We start from the raw sequence: 19894 nt of genomic DNA on the forward strand, positions 1-19894 counted from the left end.
GTTTCACATCCCCCCTATTCTCCAGACTTGGCTCCCTCGGACTACTATTTGTTCCCCAATATGGAGAAATGGCTGGCGGGAAAAAGATTTTATTCAAACGAGGAGGTGATTGCAGAAACGAATGGCTATTTTTCAGACTTGGACAAATCCTATTATTCGGAAGGGATCAACAAACTAGAGCAGCGTTGGACGAAGTGTATAAGCCTAAAAGGAGACTATGTTGAAAAATAAAAAAGGTTTACCCCAAAAAATTAAGTAGTTTTTATTTTTGCACGGACTTTTCAAACGACCCTCGTACATCGAACATGGCCGTCAAGTTATTTGTACCTTACTAACAATGCTGGTTGCAAAGAACGCCTAGATTACTCTATGGTAAAAAAAAAGAGCACAACATCTATTGTCTATTTTCTATTTAATTAATTAAGGACACACCCCAATTCATTGGTGAGATCATTTGATAATTTTGCCGATACGTCATTAATCTAAAATAATGAAGCTGTATACATTTGACAGCTTGTTCATTATTACGTCATCTCAAAGAAATACAAAACATATATTAAAAATTCATAAATAATTAATAATAGTAAGTAATTAATAGTAATAGTAGTTTAGAAAATATAATCTGATCCAATCCCAATTCCTCCTGCCAATGTTGTCAGTTATTTTGGGCTGTATTTAGACAAAAGATTGGCTTTTAGGACCCGAACACACGATTGAAACGAAGTTAACAGGCACTATTGACTACTTAAAACTCTACCTGGACTATACTAAAAACCCACCTGGAACTGTAAGGTTCAACAAAACGCTCCAATCTCCAAAGAATTAAATATCTTCATTCTAAAATTCTACGCCATATCGTTAACGGCTCCATTTTATGATTCAAATCTAACCATCCACCAAGACTTAGAAATTCCTTTTGTAAATCCAGGTTGTTCGAACTCGCTATATAAAACTTTCAACAGAACTTACAGTCACATTCCAATCCTCTGGTCCGCCATTTATCATCTCATCACCTTCCACATCATTCATTCTCTTAGGCGATTAAAATGCCAGCAGCCTCGCGATTTTCTCTCTTCTGTAGAGAGTAGTTAATTCTGAAAATGACTTAGGGGGTGTTACCGCTGGGTAATTTCTCCCTCAGGTGTTAGTAGGGTCAATATTATTGTCATTACTACTAATAATGCAGCTAAAACACTAGAATAACTTTCAAAGTAAATTAAATAAAAATATATATACTTAAAAATTCATAAAATAATTAATTCAATTCAAATTTTCTAATAAGCAATTAAAGTCTGAACCGGAAGTTGGAATATTTTTTAAAAATAATAAAACAGAAGCGAACTCGAAATAAAATCACTTCAATATCCAATTCTTAAGTTTCAAAATTTAATACAAATATTTCTGTGGCAATCTTGCGCAGTGCAATAACCTCCCTACCTAGAACGAATTGGGGCGTGTCCTCTCTTAATATTTCTGATTAGTAGTAAACATTACTTCAAGGTTGGGATGGAATGTTCTCGTATAAATAAATAATAGCTTGGGGTGATAGTTACTTTTGAACTTGCCTACTTAGGGTACGTTTACAACGGAGCTGTGAGTATAGGTGATAGCAGAGATGATAACTGATAGAGTAAAATATAATCGCTGATTAGTGTGCACAACGGAGCTGTGATACATGCAACAGGTCAGGTAGTGAAGAAGAGTTTTTATGTTCAGCAGCAACGAAATGGTATATTTTAAAGAAAAAACGCTTTAGAAAATATCATGTACATCCCATAAATAAAAAACGAAGTACTTCGGGTGAATTTCACCATTTATATAAGGAACTTAGAAATTATCCGGATCGTTTTTTTGAATATGTGAGGATGGGTCCACCCACATTCGACTATATTTTAGAAAAAATAAGGTCAAAATTAAGAAAACTTTGGAAAAATTGTCATGGAAATCCTATAACCATAGAAGAAAAACTAATGATTACTCTTAGGTAAGTAATGGTTTTATTGAGAAAAAAACAAATAAATACACATGAAAATAAATGTAAGCACGACTTAAAAAACAAAATATTGTTTAAAAGTAAATAATAAAATAATAACCAAAAATAATGAGTAAAGACAGCACTAAATAATTTTTCTACGTCCATTTTGAAGCTCCGATACTGGAGTTCAGCTAGCAGAAAAATGAAAAATTCAATTCTATCATCTATGCTCGTTTATAGCAGCGAGTATGAGTCACTAGTCGCAGCTTCGTTGTGCACGCTCACATAAGAATGTACTAGGTTAATCTATAAGCGCTGATGCATCACTGCTATCATCTCCGCTATCATCTATGCTCACAGCTCCGTTGTGAACGTACCCTTACAGATTTTGGCTAACATTTGGATCCTCCTTTATTTTAATAAATATTTTGATTTAAGTACTGAGTCTGTCAACTTCATCTATACCGGTATAGTTAGTAGTAAATCCTGCTGTCCACAGACCAGGGTGGGAGAAATGATAAGGATGACATTTCAACGACATCTCCCACTTCAGGCAAGATACTTTGGAGATAGTCTTTAATGAATCTTTAGATCCGCGTCGTACAAGAGTTAATCAACATCACTTCCGGAATAATTACGGATTCTAAGTATCTCTTCAGCTCGACGCTTCACTACCATTGCTTACCCATTAATCATACTTAACTTACATTCATTATTGGCTTAAATTAGTTAGACTCGGCTTTTGAATTAATTAATAAGAATACAGTAAGGTGGTTATCTTTTTTAAAATAATCATCTCATCTCATTCTTTCGAAAATCTCTTTATCAGGTTCGGCAAACATTTCGACAAATCAAAGTAATACGATAATTTATTTTTGAATGAAAGTATCGTAAAAGGCAAAATCGTGAAGTGGCTTCTCGACAATATTATCAAATGAGAACGAATCTTCTTCTTTGTTTTTTTATTCATTTTCTCAGAAAAACTGTTTCAGAATATGTACAAATCTTTGTTTGCGAACATCTCGCTAATCTGGAGTTGGGACACCTCAAAATATTATTTATCTTGTATTAACGGAACAAACTTACAATTCTGAAATTTGTAGCAACAATTAAAACGGTGGTGTAGGATGGGAATTTTTATCATGGGCTGCCAGATGAGGGAGAGAGACCATGGTTTCACAAGATGAATGGATGCTACATCAAAATAGTCAAAAAAGATGCTAACACAAAATGAAGTAAATAAAAAATGCATAGTTCGTTTCCGCTAAAATTAATCTTATAGATAAAAGATTGGATTCACAACCAAGAAGACTCTAGTCTTCATAGAAGTTCTTACAGCTCCCTGTCCGGTGACCAACGATATCTCTGTAACAAGAGAACACTATCCAGAGTCCGGCAGTGCACTGAGAAGATGACAATTACGATGGAATAATATGGCCTAAACGCTACTTGCACCCTCAAACTACTCGTGACAGTTTAATGCGCACACAATTTTGGAATATTCGCACTAAATTTCGCGAAATTATTCATTAAGTATTTTACACGAAATAAACAAAAATTTCATAATCTTAAACAAAAAATGCTCGTAGTATATCGCTTCATATTGTATCATATGCAATTGTATAACTCATTACAATAATTATGCTAATTATTATTCTGTGCTAATATTGGCCTCATTTCAACGAACTGGTTATGCATATTGAAATACCTCCCCCAACCAAACGAAGTATTCTTATTTCTGTTTAGGAAAGATGATTTTTTAATTCACAATAAATGCCAGTTTGTTTCGCACAGTTTTTTAAATTAAAACAAATTGTAGATTTTTTTCCCCCAAAATTAAATTTAGTTTGAGCTTATCCGCGATTGATTGAACTGCTGTTGACATAAAATTTAATCACATAATATACGAGGTCTGTAAATTAAGTAATGAGACTGATTTTTTAAATTTATTTTTATTCAAAAAGAATTACAATTCTATATTGTCACCTTCTTCTGAAGCCACACAGCGCTGGAGACGTTTTTCCACTTCTCAAAGCAGTGCTCGAACTCCGATACTGGAATAGCCTTCAGCTGGTCGGTTACAGCCGTTTGAATGTTTTCCACTGTACCAAAATGAGTTCCCTTGAGGTGATTTTCCAACTTCGGGAAGAGAAAAAAGTCACAAGGACTTAAGTCAGGTGGGTTTGAGTACGACCCAGAAACCAAGCGCCAGAGCATGGAGTGGCACACTTCAATCTCTCCAAGGCCGCCCAAAAAAGCAAGGATGGCGAAGTCGAAGATCAAATGCATGCTGATTTGTTTTTTCGATATCCACGGAATCGTCCACAAAGAGTTTCTATCTCAAAGTCACAAACGGTCAATCAACACTTTTACCGAGAGATTCTTGAAAAACTTCGAAAAAGGGTCCATTCGTGTGAGACCAAACATCAAGAACAAGTGGGTGTTGCATCACGATAATGCTCCTTGTCATACAGTAATTTCAATAAACCAGAGTTTTTGGCCAGTAAAAACATTCTTGTGGCTCCTCAGCCTCCTTATTCGCCTGACTTGAGTCCTGGTGACTTTTTTTCTCTTACCGAAGTTGGAGAAATCACCTCAAGGGAACTCATTTTGGGATAGTCGAAAACATTCAAACGGCTGTTCCAGCTGAAGGCTATTCCAGTATCGGAGTTCGAACACTGCTATGAGGAGTGGAAGAAACGTCTCCAGTGATGTGTAGCTTCAGAAGGAAGTTATTTTGAAGGTGACAATATAGAATTGTAATTCTTTTTGAATAAAAAGTTTTTAAAAAAAATCAGTCTCATTAATTAATTTACAGAACTCGTATATGTAATATACAGTGTAACTAGGTAATTACCATTATTTAATCGCAAAAACCACAAAATGAAATCATCACCGAATAATGTTTTCTGTAAGTAATATAAAACACATTCTTTTTTACATCAAACAATTATACTAATTTGTAAAGTGAGTTGTACAGATCCCTTTCTAGAATAAGAAGATGAATTTGTTTTGAAAGGTAGAGGTCCTCAACTGCCACAATTTTAGAATGACTACAGCAAATATTGAGTCTGTTAATAGCAATCATTAACATCTATATGTTAGATAGATGCCAAACGTAAAAAGGCGTCCAAATAATCTGATAAATAATTGAAGATACTTTACTGCAAGGGAAGAGAATAAAATGGACATATTACACTAGGGAATGACCGAGAATGGAGAATTATGACGTATTTATAGATTCAGTTGTATTTACTCGTATTTAGAGGTGAGGTTGAGGCCATCACTATACTGGCGCGACCTTGACACGATTTTATCTCTGGAGGCGTGTCTTATTTTATGTATAAACATGAGATTTAATCCGACAAAGCTCGCTAGTTTATTTTTTGCTAAAATCTAACCGGTTCCTACCTTCAACCATCGCTTCAAGAGTTTGATTCATCAAATTTGGTTTTAAATAAAAAAGCAGAAATTTCAAAGATTCTTTAAAAGACTTGAACTTTTAAACTCAAAAAAAATGTTTTTACGAAAAAATCGCCAGCTACATTCAGCTTTGTTTCCATTATACTGCAACTGCATTTAATCGCAAACAATTTAAAGTATGAATACAGTGTTGACTAGATATCAACCTCAAGTCTCTTGCAAGTAATTTATTACGCCATAAATGTGGCTGATGTCACAACACAGTAGTAATATAAAAAAAAAGGCCAATGCTATCTTGAATTAATACAAGAATAATGATCATGTATAAATTAGTAATGAAAATATTTATAGATAATACAATATACAATGGAGTACACAGGAGACAATGTACTATTAATCACGATGGCATATAAAGTGGACACTACTGAGGTCAAATCAAAAACCCGGACCCTCCTTTGTGACAAACATTGAAATCACCAAATGTAAATTAATGATACTAGAGAATACCAAGCGGTAGTTAATTCTTTCTGAGCAATTCTTTTTAGTGAAATGTGCTTACTGCGCTCCATAGAACTATCAACTAGAAATTAGTAGCGCAAGATTTGCTGGCTAGGTGGGTGGAGAATAAAAATCCATCCCCAAAATTAGCACCTTCATCCTCTTCGCCCAATCTCTTTCCAATGCATGGGCTATCGACAATTAACTAAGTAAAATACCTCCACAGAATTCAACGCACAAAGTTAAAGAAGACTGGAACGTAACGTAATTACTAAGACTTCTTGACTAGCTCGAAACTCTCACTGAAATATCAAATACTTCTTTGTAACACAATTATAAAACCTCTTTGGATATACAGATGCGCAATTTGGTATTCAATCGAGCGTTGCAACACCTACCGTATAAATTATTTCTAGTAAATAGTACTGAGAAAAATTACGCTGTACAAACATTCGAGTACATTCAAACCCAAACTCAAGCAATCACCCTAGACCAGGGCTCGGCAACCTGCCAAGTAGAGAGCCATTTCACCTTATATAATTTTAATAAATCTTACCAAGAGCCGCAAGGATGATAGTGTACGAGGGTGGGTCGTTTGAAAAGTCCGTGCGAAAATAAAAACTACTTAATTTTTTGGGGTAAACCTTTTTTATTTTTCAACATAGTCTCCTTTTAGGCTTATACACTTCGTCCAACGCTGCTCTAGTTTGTTGATCCCTTCCGAATAATAGGATTTGTCCAAGTCTGAAAAATAGCCATTCGTTTCTGCAATCACCTCCTCGTTTGAATAAAATCTTTTTCCCGCCAGCCATTTCTTCATATTGGGGAACAAATAGTAGTCCGAGGGAGCCAAGTCTGGAGAATAGGGGGGATGTGAAACGAGTTGGAACCCTATTTCCAATAATTTTGCGACCACAACTGCTGAGGTGTGAGCTGGTGCGTTGTCGTGATGGAAAAGGACTTTTTTGTGGGCCAATCGTGGGTGTTTTTCTTGCAGCTCGGTTTTCAAACGGTCCAATAACGATGAATAATATGCACATGTAATAGTTTTACCCTTTTCCAGATAGTTGATGAGGATTATTCCTTGCGAATCCCAAAAGACAGTCGCCATAATCTTTACGGCCGAAGGAACGGTCTTCGCCTTTTTTGGCGCAGATTCCCCCTTGGTAACCCATTGTTTAGATTATTCTTTGGTCTCAGGAGTGTAGTGATGTATCCATGTTTCACCCACAGTGACGAAACGACGCCTCAAGTCCTGCGGATTCTTCTGGAACAGCTGCAAACCGTCCTTGCAACACTTCACACGATTTCGTTTTTGGTCAAGCGTGAGCAATCGCGGCACCCATCTTGCGGATAGCTTTGTCATGTCCAAATGTTGATGCAAAATATTATGTACCCGTTCATTCGAAATGCCCACAGCACTAGCAATCTCACGCACCTTCACTCTTCTGTCATCCATCACCATATCATGGATTTTATCAATGATTTCTGGAGTAGTAACCTCAACAGGGCGTCCAGAACGTTCAGCGTCACTTGTGCCCATATGGCCACTCCGAAAATTTTTAAACCACTTATAAACTGTTCTAATCGAAGGTGCAGAGTCACCATAATGTTTATCAAGCTTCTCTTTAGTCTCCTGAGGCGTTTTGCCTTTCATAAAGTAGTGTTTAATCAGCACACGAAATACTTTTTCGTCCATTTTTTGAAAATCACTCGACTTCCTCGATTCAAACGAATGCGAAACACAAAGAAATAGACCGATCTGGCTGAAACTTGGTGTGTGTTCTTCCAAGAGATGCTACTAACTAAACATAACCTCGATACGCGCCAGTAGTGCTATCTCTCTGACTTTGCACGGACTTTTCAAACGACCCTCGTAAAATACTCTGTAGATCATTTGTACTCACAAATTATGATTTTATGATATTCAATAACCTTTAAATGTTTTATATATTTATTTACTTACACATATTGCAAAATAAATAAACAAATAAATAATAACTTAACGAATGAAAAGGCGGCAGTCTTACAATATAAATCAAGTACTTTATTTTGATATTGCATAATTCCATTCAATTTCGAACCTATCGCATTTAAAATTATTTTTGAAAAAATACCTTTAATAAATGGAATTTTCATTCGTTTCAATAAAATTATTCTATACAATATATTTTGGGCAGGCTGAAGAGCCACACAATTTGGATAAAAGAAGGGCGGGTTGCCGACCCCTGCCCTAGGGGACTGAAGCTCCGCTGGCCACAAGGCTATCTGTCTCTACCCAATAAATCTTAAGTTATTGAGACGTTCCCACGTTTCAAGCAAGCATATATCACTTATGACAATAGATTCACTAGATAATAGGGTGAAGGGACCAGTAATTGACTGCTTAAGAAAAAATTCGAGTTTAAGGTAGAATAACTTCCGTTATTTTGGCTCCAGGTGTAGGTTGTAAAATTGTACCGCTCCAGTAGGATGTATTTTATTTTATTAATATTTTAAAAGCAGTAAATTCGATCTTTATGTCAACCAAAAATGATTTTTTTTGAAAATTTGTCAATGACCCAGTAATTGACATACCGAATTTTCGGTGGAACCAGTGTTTGACATGGGGTGGGACCAGTAATTGACATACAAATATATTCATGAAACGACATAAGATATGCATTCAAAATCACTTTTAAATCTAAATAAATCACTTAAATCACCTAAATCACTTTTTCAATTGGATTTATAACAAAAATCGGTCTTATTCATAATTAATCAGTTTTTAAATAGGCAAACCTAAATAATCTAATATTTTTCAACATTACGCTATTTTATGCAGTTTTTGACGACCAACCCTTACACAACTGTCCTACTGGACAGTTTTAATTAAGTTCCCCAAGCCAAGACAGGCAATTTGAATAACAGCCCTTACTTTCAATAGTGCCAAGGAGGTATTAGCTAACATACATGTTAGATCGTACACAATGTCTGTCGGCTCGCTTTTATCTCTTTCTCTCAACTCTTCCGCTCTCTTATCCTTTAGTTTCCGCTAAATATTTTGTTACTTAAACCTCTTTTTGGGAATTTTTTTTTGGTTCTCACTTTACCAAACTCTCTACTTCCGATTAGACTATGTGGTCACATCCTTGTTTTATCCATTCCGCCTATAACGTTGCTACTGATGGCATCTACGCGTCCTTGGGTTCGCTTTCTAGTGAACCAAATTTCTCCTACGCTTCCCTTCTTTTGGAGCGCTTCGCTAATATTTTCCACAATCTGTGCTGCCAGTGTCATTTGCTTCGAAACCAAACTATCTGAATGTAATTCATTCTTATTTTCTGCATCTAAACAGTATTTGATTGTTTATTATTACTGAGTTACCTCTTGGGCTCATTTATATATACACTGTGTGCACGTTAATCGCGTCCCGCCTCAGGTTGTAAGCATTCGCACTTACAACAGTAATAAATAAATGAAACATCAATGAAAAAAAAACTAGATTAAAAAGTGAGTAATGTGTAACGTCACTAAGTCACCAACTTCTCCACTTATGTTTAATTTCGCACCTGGTACTTCTCTTGAGGGAGCTTCATTTTTCCCCTGGCCGTTTTATTTGATGGAATTCTATGGTTCAGCCATTTCCTCCCTTTCTTCTTTGGAATGTGGCAAGGACCCAAAACTGAGGGAGAATGAGAGATTTTCAAACTCCGATAAGTGGGCGTCGTTTTTATCATTCACGTTGGCCTCGTGAAACTGTTCGGCGATCTCGACTATTCCAGTTTGTTGTTCATACATTGTTGTTCTGTACAGAATAATCATTCTGCATGCCCTCTTGAAATAAGGCGTACATTTGCTAATTCATTAATTTAAACATATTTTGTTGGAAGTTTTACTATTTATTTTATGTTGCCGATTTTTATCAATGATTTTATTTTACAATGTATTGAATTTTTAATTATAATAAAATTTATCAACCTATCTTATCATTTTCCCTGGAAGTCAATCACTGGTTTCAAAAAAAAAGCTGTAGGACTAGTAATTGACATACCTGTCAATTACTGGGCAGATTGCCGTTTCAAGGACCAGTGATTGACAGCCCCATTTTAATCCTCAATGCTTCTTATAATTAAAAAAAAAACTACATAAATGAAAGCTACAAGTAATACTAATTATAACAGAACATTGATAACCACACGAATATATACAAATAAACGAAAAATAAGAAAAAAGAAAAATTATTTTCTTATCAATCCTCCTTAGCAACGGCTTGTTTTTCCCTTGATTTTGAACTTTTAACACAAATAACCTTCCACTGATACCAAGGAACCTTCCAATAATTAATATTTTTCTGGAACTGCTGCCTAAAGGCTTCTCAATAACGAAATTGAAAGAATCACCACTAAAAACGGCTCATATCCCTTATAATACCAGTTTATATCTGGTATGTCAATTACTGGTGCCCAGTCAATTACTGGTCCCTTCACCCTACTATACTTTTTTTTGTAAATAGTTGTGAATGTCCAAATACAAATATAATAATAATAAAAAATATATAATTTGATGAACCTATAGCAAATTATCTACAAAAAGAAGTTAACAAATGTTTTTAAGATAATAATAGATATAAAAGGAGAAGATGGAATGCAGCTGTTTTGTCATTTAATACCAATCAAGGACACGAAGTGGATGTTTCAATGGACCATCATCTTCATCCTACAACTTTCCATCCCGCTGCTCCTCTATAGAGATATTACATCATCACTCGCACACGCTCATCCACTCATTATACATACTTTCTTATACCCAATAACCGAAAAAAATTAGTGTAACCACTCGCATGACTTACTGCTATTCTGATCGTTATAATCCATCAATATTCTTCCAACTCCGAATCTTTGACCCCATATTCAATTTTAACTAACACTATAGTTTGTATTACCATTAAGAAATGTATTAAAAGAATAAATGAGTGTAATAGTTAAATTAATAGATTAGCTGGTAGCTTTATTCTTCAATCAACGTCCTAACTTCGTGTTTTCACAATAAATCGAAGATAAGTAAGTTGTAAAGAGACCAGTAATAATTAATTACCGAAAGAAACAGTAGTAAACATCAGGACGGCTTACTCAACTCAAAATTCTGTTGAACAAATCTGCTGTGAACCAGACGACTTTTAACAGTAATAACTCTTAAAGTTTTAAGTTATTATATTATAACCAACTTAGAATTTTGAAACACACTTTAATTCTTCCTCCAATTGTGTAGTAAATGAATTATGTTTCGGTTTGCTTTTTAGGTTTTACGAGGTGTGGCTATTAAATAACGAGACTATTGCTGTAAACCAAGGATGAGCAACACGCGGCCCGCCAAGCATTTCTAAAATTGAATTTATTTTATCGACTTTCTCCCATCAATATATTGTTATAAAATTAATTATAATAAAATGGTAGTAAATACTAAACAGAAATATTTTTTTATGGCGAGTTACTTGTCGACGACTTTTTTAAACATTAAATACGAACGCGCCGCGTCTGCGCGATTTTTTTGTGACGAGATACACACTTGTCGGTGACTTCTTCAAACATGCAATACGGACGCGATGCGTTTCTTACGAAGTTTCGTAAATTATTAATAAGAGTTAATCTATGTGCGGCCCGCCAAAAAAAAATTAAATTTAAATTGGCCCATTGATTAAAAAGGTTGCTCACCCCTGCTGTAAACCATTTTATTTTTATGCGAATTTACCATTGTTCGAAACAGTGCTGGAAGTCTTTTTCTGTCAGCTCCTGTATGACGCGTGCCACTTTTTCTTTCACAGCCTCAACGGACTGAAATCGTGTTCCTTTTAATGCAGACTTGACTTTGGGGAACAGATAAAAGTCTCATGGGGCTAGGACAGGCGAATAAGGCCTAAAACTGGGATGTTGTACTTGGCTAGAAACGTCCTTGACAGACAATGCAGTGTGAGAACCCATGACTTGTTCTTCCACAAATCGGGTCGTTTTTTCCTTACTCTTTCACGGAATTGAGCAAGCACCTCACGGTAGTAATGTTGATTAATTATAATCAATATTTTCATCCGTTTTGAACGTGGAAGGGCGACCTGGGCGGTCATCATCTCCGACATCTTCTCGGCCATCTTGGAAACGATTGAACCACTCAAAAACTTGCGCACGTGATAAACATTCATTGTCATAAAAATAAGTTTCAGTAGCGGTTTTACCCAGTTTCATGTGCAATTTCACGACAATTCGTTGCTCTACTACATCTCTAGTATCATGTTTTCGGCAAAACGAAACTAACACCTCTTATACAAACGACAGTTTCGGTCAGACAGATTTCTCTACAAACACGTGAGACGCTGCAATCGAAAGAGAAGGCTTTACGCTGCACAGCTGTCGGTCGTTAGGATTTGGCACATGCATAGTTTTTCTGTAGCAGCATCAGTCTCGTTATTTAATAGCCATACCTCGTATACCTTCACCGTCCCTTTACAGGACACCTTGCGAACGAGATCGATATGATTTATATTCTCAGACAAAAAAACAAGTTATTAGAACTTCTTGAGCTAAAAATAGAAATAGTTAAAGTCTGTTTTAGTTGCATGGAAAGGAGATAGTGGGGGCTTGCACAGGTCACTACTAAAGGAAGAGTATTTGGTAGTAACGGAGCTGTAATTTGGTAAAATGAACCGGTAATTATCCTTTCACTAACATGAGCAACTTCTATGTGCGCACTTTAATTACGTAAGAGAACTAGTATTAGTTTTACAGTCGCCGTCCTTATAACATTTTGAAAACTTATTCGTCGTTTTTGTTTCCAATTCCAATTTAGATAATTAAAGAAACTTTAGTTCAAGTAAGAGAAGTTCAGTGTTAAGAAAGTTTTAATTTTGGAAGCCCAAGATTAATGAGTAGAGACTAAAAATGTCCCTTTAATCATTTCACGAATTTAGAAGAAAACTCTTGACATAAAGAATACCTACTGAAGATTAAGAAAATTAGGTTAATTGGAAAATTATTCGTGACTTTCTTTTGTAATTTACCTAAAGAAATTTTCTTGAACCTTTTATTGAAAAAGAAAACCTTTATTCCGAAAAAGTTTATTCAATTAACAAACTCTCTTGTAATTTATAATTTATAGGTAAATTTAAGTGTTTTGTATACGAGTGGCAACACTGTTGAGTGTGTATGAGAAGGGATGACCGTTTTAGGCTGAAAGAGTTGCAGGCAGTAAGTGACACTCCTTTATGTTGGTTGTTATGTTTTGCCTAAAAGAATAAACTAAACTTATGTTAGATTGATGTTTATTTCCACCCTTAAGTATTCAACGTAAATAATTTGTTTTTGTTTTTTTTCCCCCTCTCATTTTTACAAATTTTACTTTAATATTACCTTCCTGTCATGGTTACCATGGGTAATAAGTCTACTCATTACAATTAAATGACATATTAGAAGGGATCCTCCTAATGGACTTTGGCTCCTCCAAGAGGCAGTGACCAGGGAAATTGTATCAAATAGAACGTTATAGTTCTATAATGTTCACGCCAAATCTAAAGAAATTTGTTGGGACATTTTTTGAGAAAATTAAACAAACAAAAAAAACTGAAAAATTCAAGGTTACCAACCAATAAAAACTGCTTTTCCAAAACCATGGAGATCATATAATATAAGCTCTCAAATCTGCACGATCACAATACCAACTTCCCTTTATAGTTAAGCCAAACAGAAATAGAGAAGACATGACAAAAAACTTGATATAATCAGGTAATAAAAAATAATAATTAGATACATTTTAATTTCGTACAAATTATTGATTTTTATTGTACGTAATTTTTTTGCCCATAACAGGCAGTGGTTGGTAACCTTGCTTGTTCACTGCTACAATTATATTAATGTCTGGTAGTTTTCCGCAATTCATTCAATTTCAGTCTTAAATTCGGTACTTCTGATCCATTAATGATATCGTCATTATAAAAAGGAATCAATAATTAAAAAGAGCCTAGTTTGACTAGAGTAGTTGTATACAGCCAGTATTCCTTGTAACATCTTGTTAACCTTACTGTAACCTCTCACTGAGTCAATTCATTCTACAGGAAATTAGATACATATAACTGAATGTACCGTAAAAAGAAAATCGAGTATTATTTATATTAATCAGACTATTTACAACAATAGATTGTTCAAGGACATTTTTTTTGTTCATTCTAAATTAATTTTGAGTTTGTTAAATATTATATTTCTGTTAATTTATTTTGTTTCGTCATGAGAGAATGGAGGTTCGCATACTGACCTTGCTTCAGTATTCCCTTCCAAAGAAATCCACTTTGCCACTTTGTTTTTCTAAAAAAATAACAGGGTGCCTCTTTTAATGCGACCTTCCATATTTATTGTAGTCCTCTCTAACATACAACATCCCTTCCTAATACCAAGAACTCCCAAAATTTGAGAGGGTTCTAGAGAGAGATCAGGAGGCTATATCGTACTCCACAAGAATAAATTCTCCTTGGATAATGGCCTTAAATTATCTTCCAGGTCCCCACAGAATCTGCAGGTGTCTCTGAGTTGGGGAAATCCATGATTTTGTAGCACTTGGTAATTAACTCCAGGGTGTCCAGAAAACGTGAGGGATGCATATTCACCCAAATTTCTTCAAGGAAGTTTTGAGAAAAGTTAGATATTTTTTTTTTGACAATGGCTTTCGCCATACAGCCAGCATCGTCTAGGTGGATCAGTACTCTTATATTCCTGCCATCCTTATAGCTTAACGGAAATTAAAATCACGTAATCCTTCTCTAATCATTTTCTTGCATTCATTCTAATTCGGCTATAGCTTTTAAATACATTCATATTTCATTGCTAGCTCTGCTATCGACTTAAGCACATAAATGTTGGTGGAGAATATTATGTCTTCGTAGCGAAATGGTGCATCTAAATACCTGTATATATCGTCAAACATTCGTTTCCTTTCTACCACATAACGTGGACATATCATTATTACATGTTTGAAATCCTCCTCCTCATTGCAATCTACGCAAAGAGGAGAGGACCTTTTGTTGATCCTGTGTAGATACGATCCGCACACCGCGTGGTTCGTTTCTCAGCCTCTTATTGTCGTAACAACCCATTTATTAGTGACAGTTCCCTTAGACCATGGTTGTCTAGGTAACTGATCTGCCATAGTTTTATAGAATCTCCCTTTATTACCATTAACTGTAATCTGTCTGCCATTTTTGTGGTGCTGCTTTTGCAAATTGTACACTTGATATCGGTGTATGGTAATTTATAATTAGCCATTTCCCCCACTATTGGTGGCTCCCTTTGCAAGTTTATCAACAATTTCATTTTCTTTTATAACACAATTACCTCTTACCCACAAAAAATTAATGCAGACCTCCCTTCTCTTTAAAAATGGCTATAATTTCTACAATCTCTGCGATAATATGATTCATTGCTGCAGACTGGTTGTTTATAATAATAATTAATAATAGTAAAACACTTTCCCAACAGTACGAGAACTATATCAGATATGTTCATATTTTCAAGCCTTAAATTGCTTTTTGGATTGGATTTAACGGTGAATACCTGTATTGCAGTCATTGTGCACAATGCACCTTTCAACTAGTGTCTCGTGACTATGTACCCAAAACTACAGTTAATGATAATAGTACAGATGTCATTTAGAAAACAAGACCCTAATTGTAAACTGCTATCTAGTTGTAATGGATCATCTTTCCTAGAATAATAGTCATCTGAACTTTCTATAAAATTAACTGTGTTTTTTGTCTTTTAAGTATTTTCATAGACAAATACTTCCCTGGTTGGTTGTTTAACCTCTTATTCTAAAGTACTTCGCGCTTAAGTAGCAATCAGTGTCTTTAATTTTTATACTTAAAACTTAAAAAACACAATTGCGAATTGGATTTTGTAATTAGTGAAATAATAATACACCGGTGTGTATTAGGTTTCGAAATTATGACGTAATTAGAGATGATATAGTAATCTGAGATTATATGTAGAAATATGGCTCCGGCATTACTAAGCGAACTAAAATGCTTCAACGTAATATTTAGCAAATTTCGAAATTATGACGTAATTAGAGATGATATAGTAATCTGAGATTATATGTAGAAATATGGCTCCGGCATTACTAAGCGAACTAAAATGCTTCAACGTAATATTAAAACTGTCCGGTAGGACAGTTGTATAAGGGTTGACCATCAAAAACTGCACGAAAAAGTGTAACGTTGAAAAACACCCAACTTTGACAATTTTTTTCTATTTTTCTATAAAAGATAAAATTCCCAAATTTTCTTTATAATATAGGGCAAATCCTCCTTTATAACTGTAATTTTTTTGCAACCACCCAGATCTAATAGGTTTCGAGAAAAAAGTTGCCGAAAATGAGCAAAAACGGCTTTTTCAAAAAATGTTCTTGTTCTTGTTCTTCTTGTTGTTGTTGTTCTTGTTCTTCTTGTTACCTTTTTTGTAAACAACGTAGCGCCTAAACGCGTGAACCGATTTTCATGAATGAGGTGTCATTCGATTCGGAATTTTATGTAGATGTGCCTTTTGGGGGTCTCCACGCTGTACATCTAATGGGAGAGGAGTTAGCCCCCTTTATGTAAGGCCCCCTCCAAAATTATTATTACTAATTACTCTGTAAATCTTGGCCCGATTTTGATAAAATTTGGTAGGATGATAGGGTTAGGGCTCCCCTACGTAACAATAAAGCGACGATCTGCTCTTACACTTGTTAAGGGGAAGTATAGCAGTCGTTTCAAATTATCGACACGTGAACCGATTTTCATGAATGAAGTGTCATTCGAATCGAAATTTTGTACAGATTTGTACTTTAAAAGTCTCGACGCTATGCCTCATAAGGAGGGGAGTTCGCCCCACCCAAATAAGGCCCTTTCTAAAACTATTATTACAAATATTTCTACAAAGCTTAGTCCGATTTTGATAAAATTTAGCTCAAATAAGTGGTTAAAGCTCCTCTACGTGGCTGTGAAGTGCCATCATGCTCATACACCTACTAAGAGGAAGTACTGCAATCGTTAAAATTATCAATGAGTGAACCGATTTACATCAATGAATTGTCGTTCGATTCAAAATCTTTGCCTTTTAAGGAGAAGTACTGTAATCGCAGTTTATTTTTCTTGCTCCTCTTAAAAGGAAGTACTGAAATCGCAGTTTAATTTTGCTATTTACGTACAAATACCTTCCTATTTTATTCAAAACGCTTTCTCAAAAAAATGGTTATTGAGGATGGTTTGGGGACCGCAACTATAATCATTCTTTAAAAAGATCTCTCCAGTGGTAGTTACGGTTCCGATTTAACACCTTATCAGGTTATAATGATAGAATAGCTTATTCCAAATTTTAAAAAATCTGTAAAGCAGACGTAACTTTGCAAATAGACAAAAAGGAAAATCTATCCAAAAGGTACAAAAATCTCCTTAACAAAAACTTACAGTTTTAAAAGTTAAGTATAAGGGTTGATTAAACGCCAAAAGGTACACAAATCAGCAGTTTCCAACATTTCATTAATACTTCATTGATATAATTTAAGTAATTTTACTGCATTAACTTTTCCTTCACATTTTTTAGAATTTATTAGATGTCACAGACCCTTATGCTGGCCAGTTCATTCATAATATTTTTTTATTATAATTATGATAAAATGAGTGATGAATTATTCTGAGTAGTCACATATACATGCATGTTAAAGTAGAAAAAAACAAAGTTAGAGTCGGCCACTTTTTAAATTTCAATCACGGAGGATTCAAAACAATATTTCAGTCTTAAATTCGTCTTACCGAAATATTCGTGAGCACAAATAACATACATTTAATAACAAGTAGATTATTCAACAATATTTACTCATTTCTCAATTGTAATTTAATTTAGTCCCCCTAATTTTACTTATGGTAAAATACTGGAATAATTAGCTGTCCTAAAAATATGCATATCTTTATTTTCTTTATTTTATATTACATATATATAACATTGTGGGAAGAACACCTAGATTGAGAATGTAATTGAAGAAAACTATATTATTTGCGATAAAGCCAGATTATTTATTACTTATTATTACAAACGTTTGACTACAACATAAAATAACAATTACTTTAATCGAAGAATGAACTTAAACCAATGATTTTTATTTAAAAATAAAAATAAATGCATAAAATCATTGATGTAAAAAAAGTTTATGAATTTTTTAGCCTCTTATTTTTTTTATATTTTTTATAACGTTTTCTTTTTCACCTGTGATTAATAGTTTGATTATTATAGATAAATAGATATTACAGTCAATCTAAGTTAAATGGTGTGCTACTTGAGTAAATATTTTGTAGACGAAAATGGCCAGCATAAGGGTCTGTGACATCTAATAAATTCTAAAAAATGTGAAGGAAAAGTTAATGCAGTAAAATTACTTAAATTATATCAATGAAGTATTAATGAAATGTTGGAAACTGCTGATTTGTGTACCTTTTGGCGTTTAATCAACCCTTATACTTAACTTTTAAAACTGTAAGTTTTTGTTAAGGATTTAGCAAACATGTCCATACTTTCATATGAGCGGCACATAGTAATGTCAATTTGCGTAATTCATATTGGTTAGTTAACTATGCCTTATTATCTATAAAATAAACCTAAATACAAGATAAGTATATATGGAAAGTATAATTTGAAACAAAAATATAAAAACTTACCCAAATCCAGAATTATAAGAAAATCAATTCTCACCTGTAACAGAAAATAAATTGCATTATTTAGTAATTTTTTTATCATCGCTTTTACGATACCATAGACAGCACTTCAACGTATCGAATGTTATACAAAACCACAACGCTGTGTTCCTGTACGAGGTGTGGCTATTAAATAACGAGACTGATGCTGCTACAGAAGAACTATGCATGCGCCAAATCCTAACGACCGATAGCTGTGCAGCGTAACGCCTTCTCTTTCGATTGCAGCGCCTCATCTGTTTGTAAAGAAATCTGTCTAACCGAAACCATCGTTTGTGTAAGAGGTGTTAGTTTCGTTTTGCCGAAAACCTGATACTACACACTTAGTAGAGCAACGAATTGTTGTGAAATTTCACATGATACTTGGTAAAACCGCTACTGAAACTTATCTTTTATTAAAAGAAGTTAATGGCGATGAATATTAATCACGTGCGCGAGTTTTTGAATTATTCAAGCGTTTCCAAGATGGCCGAGAAGACGTCGTAAAGAAAAAACGACCCGATTTGTGGAAGAACAAGTCTTGGGTTCTCCATCAAGAAAACGCGCCGGCCCACACACTGCATTGTCTGTCAAGACGTTTCTAGCCAAGTACAACATCCCAGTTTTAGGCCTCATCCGCCTTATTCGCCTGACCTGGCCCCGTGTGACTTTTATCTGTTCCCCTAAAGTCAAATCTGCATTAAAAGGAACACGATTTCAGTCCGTTGAAGCTGTGAAAGAAAATGCGGCATGCGTCATGCAGGAGCTCACAGATAAAGACTTCCAGCACTGTTTCGAACAATGGTAAATTCGCATGGAGCGTTGCAGGGATAGGGGAGGGGTGTATATTGAAGGTGATAATAACTAAATATGTTTAAATTTAAAATAAAATGTTTTACAGCAATAGTCTCGTTATTTAATAGCCACGCCTCGTATCTCACAATTACAATAATAATAAATTAATTAGAGCGAAGGAATTAGCTGCTGAGTGGTCAGCGAATACTGGGATTCCATTGCGGGGATCGTAGGTTCGAATCCAACTTCTGGCCCTTAGATTTTTTGAAGATAAACTGCTAGGATTTTGCTAAAGAACGTTTTATACCAATTTGCAAAGCCTTATCATACTGATATTCACATTTCCTAGCTGTAATTTCATTATAACTGTTGGCAAGCTACAATGTATTGTATTATCTATGCTGCTATAAATGCACTATAATTTCCCTTGATAAGCCCATAAAAGCGCATAGTGTTCGCTAAACAATACAACTTACATCACT

General features: G+C 34.7%; 2 protein-coding genes across 2 annotated transcripts in view; one reads left to right on the forward strand and one right to left on the reverse strand.

The window, feature by feature from the left end:
• Window positions 1–19894, reverse strand: part of qin (tudor domain-containing protein qin) — a 224230-nt gene that overhangs the window by 45603 nt on the left and 158733 nt on the right. The window lies entirely within an intron of this gene.
• LOC141457998 (uncharacterized) overlaps window positions 1–19894 on the forward strand; it is a 50470-nt gene that overhangs the window by 9083 nt on the left and 21493 nt on the right. The gene's annotated exons all lie outside the window — the stretch shown is intronic.

Source organism: Rhodnius prolixus, unplaced genomic scaffold, assembly GCF_049639745.1.
Source record: "Rhodnius prolixus isolate KJV_2025 unplaced genomic scaffold, Rpr scaffold_5, whole genome shotgun sequence".
NCBI classification, from domain to species: Eukaryota; Metazoa; Arthropoda; class Insecta; order Hemiptera; family Reduviidae; genus Rhodnius; species Rhodnius prolixus.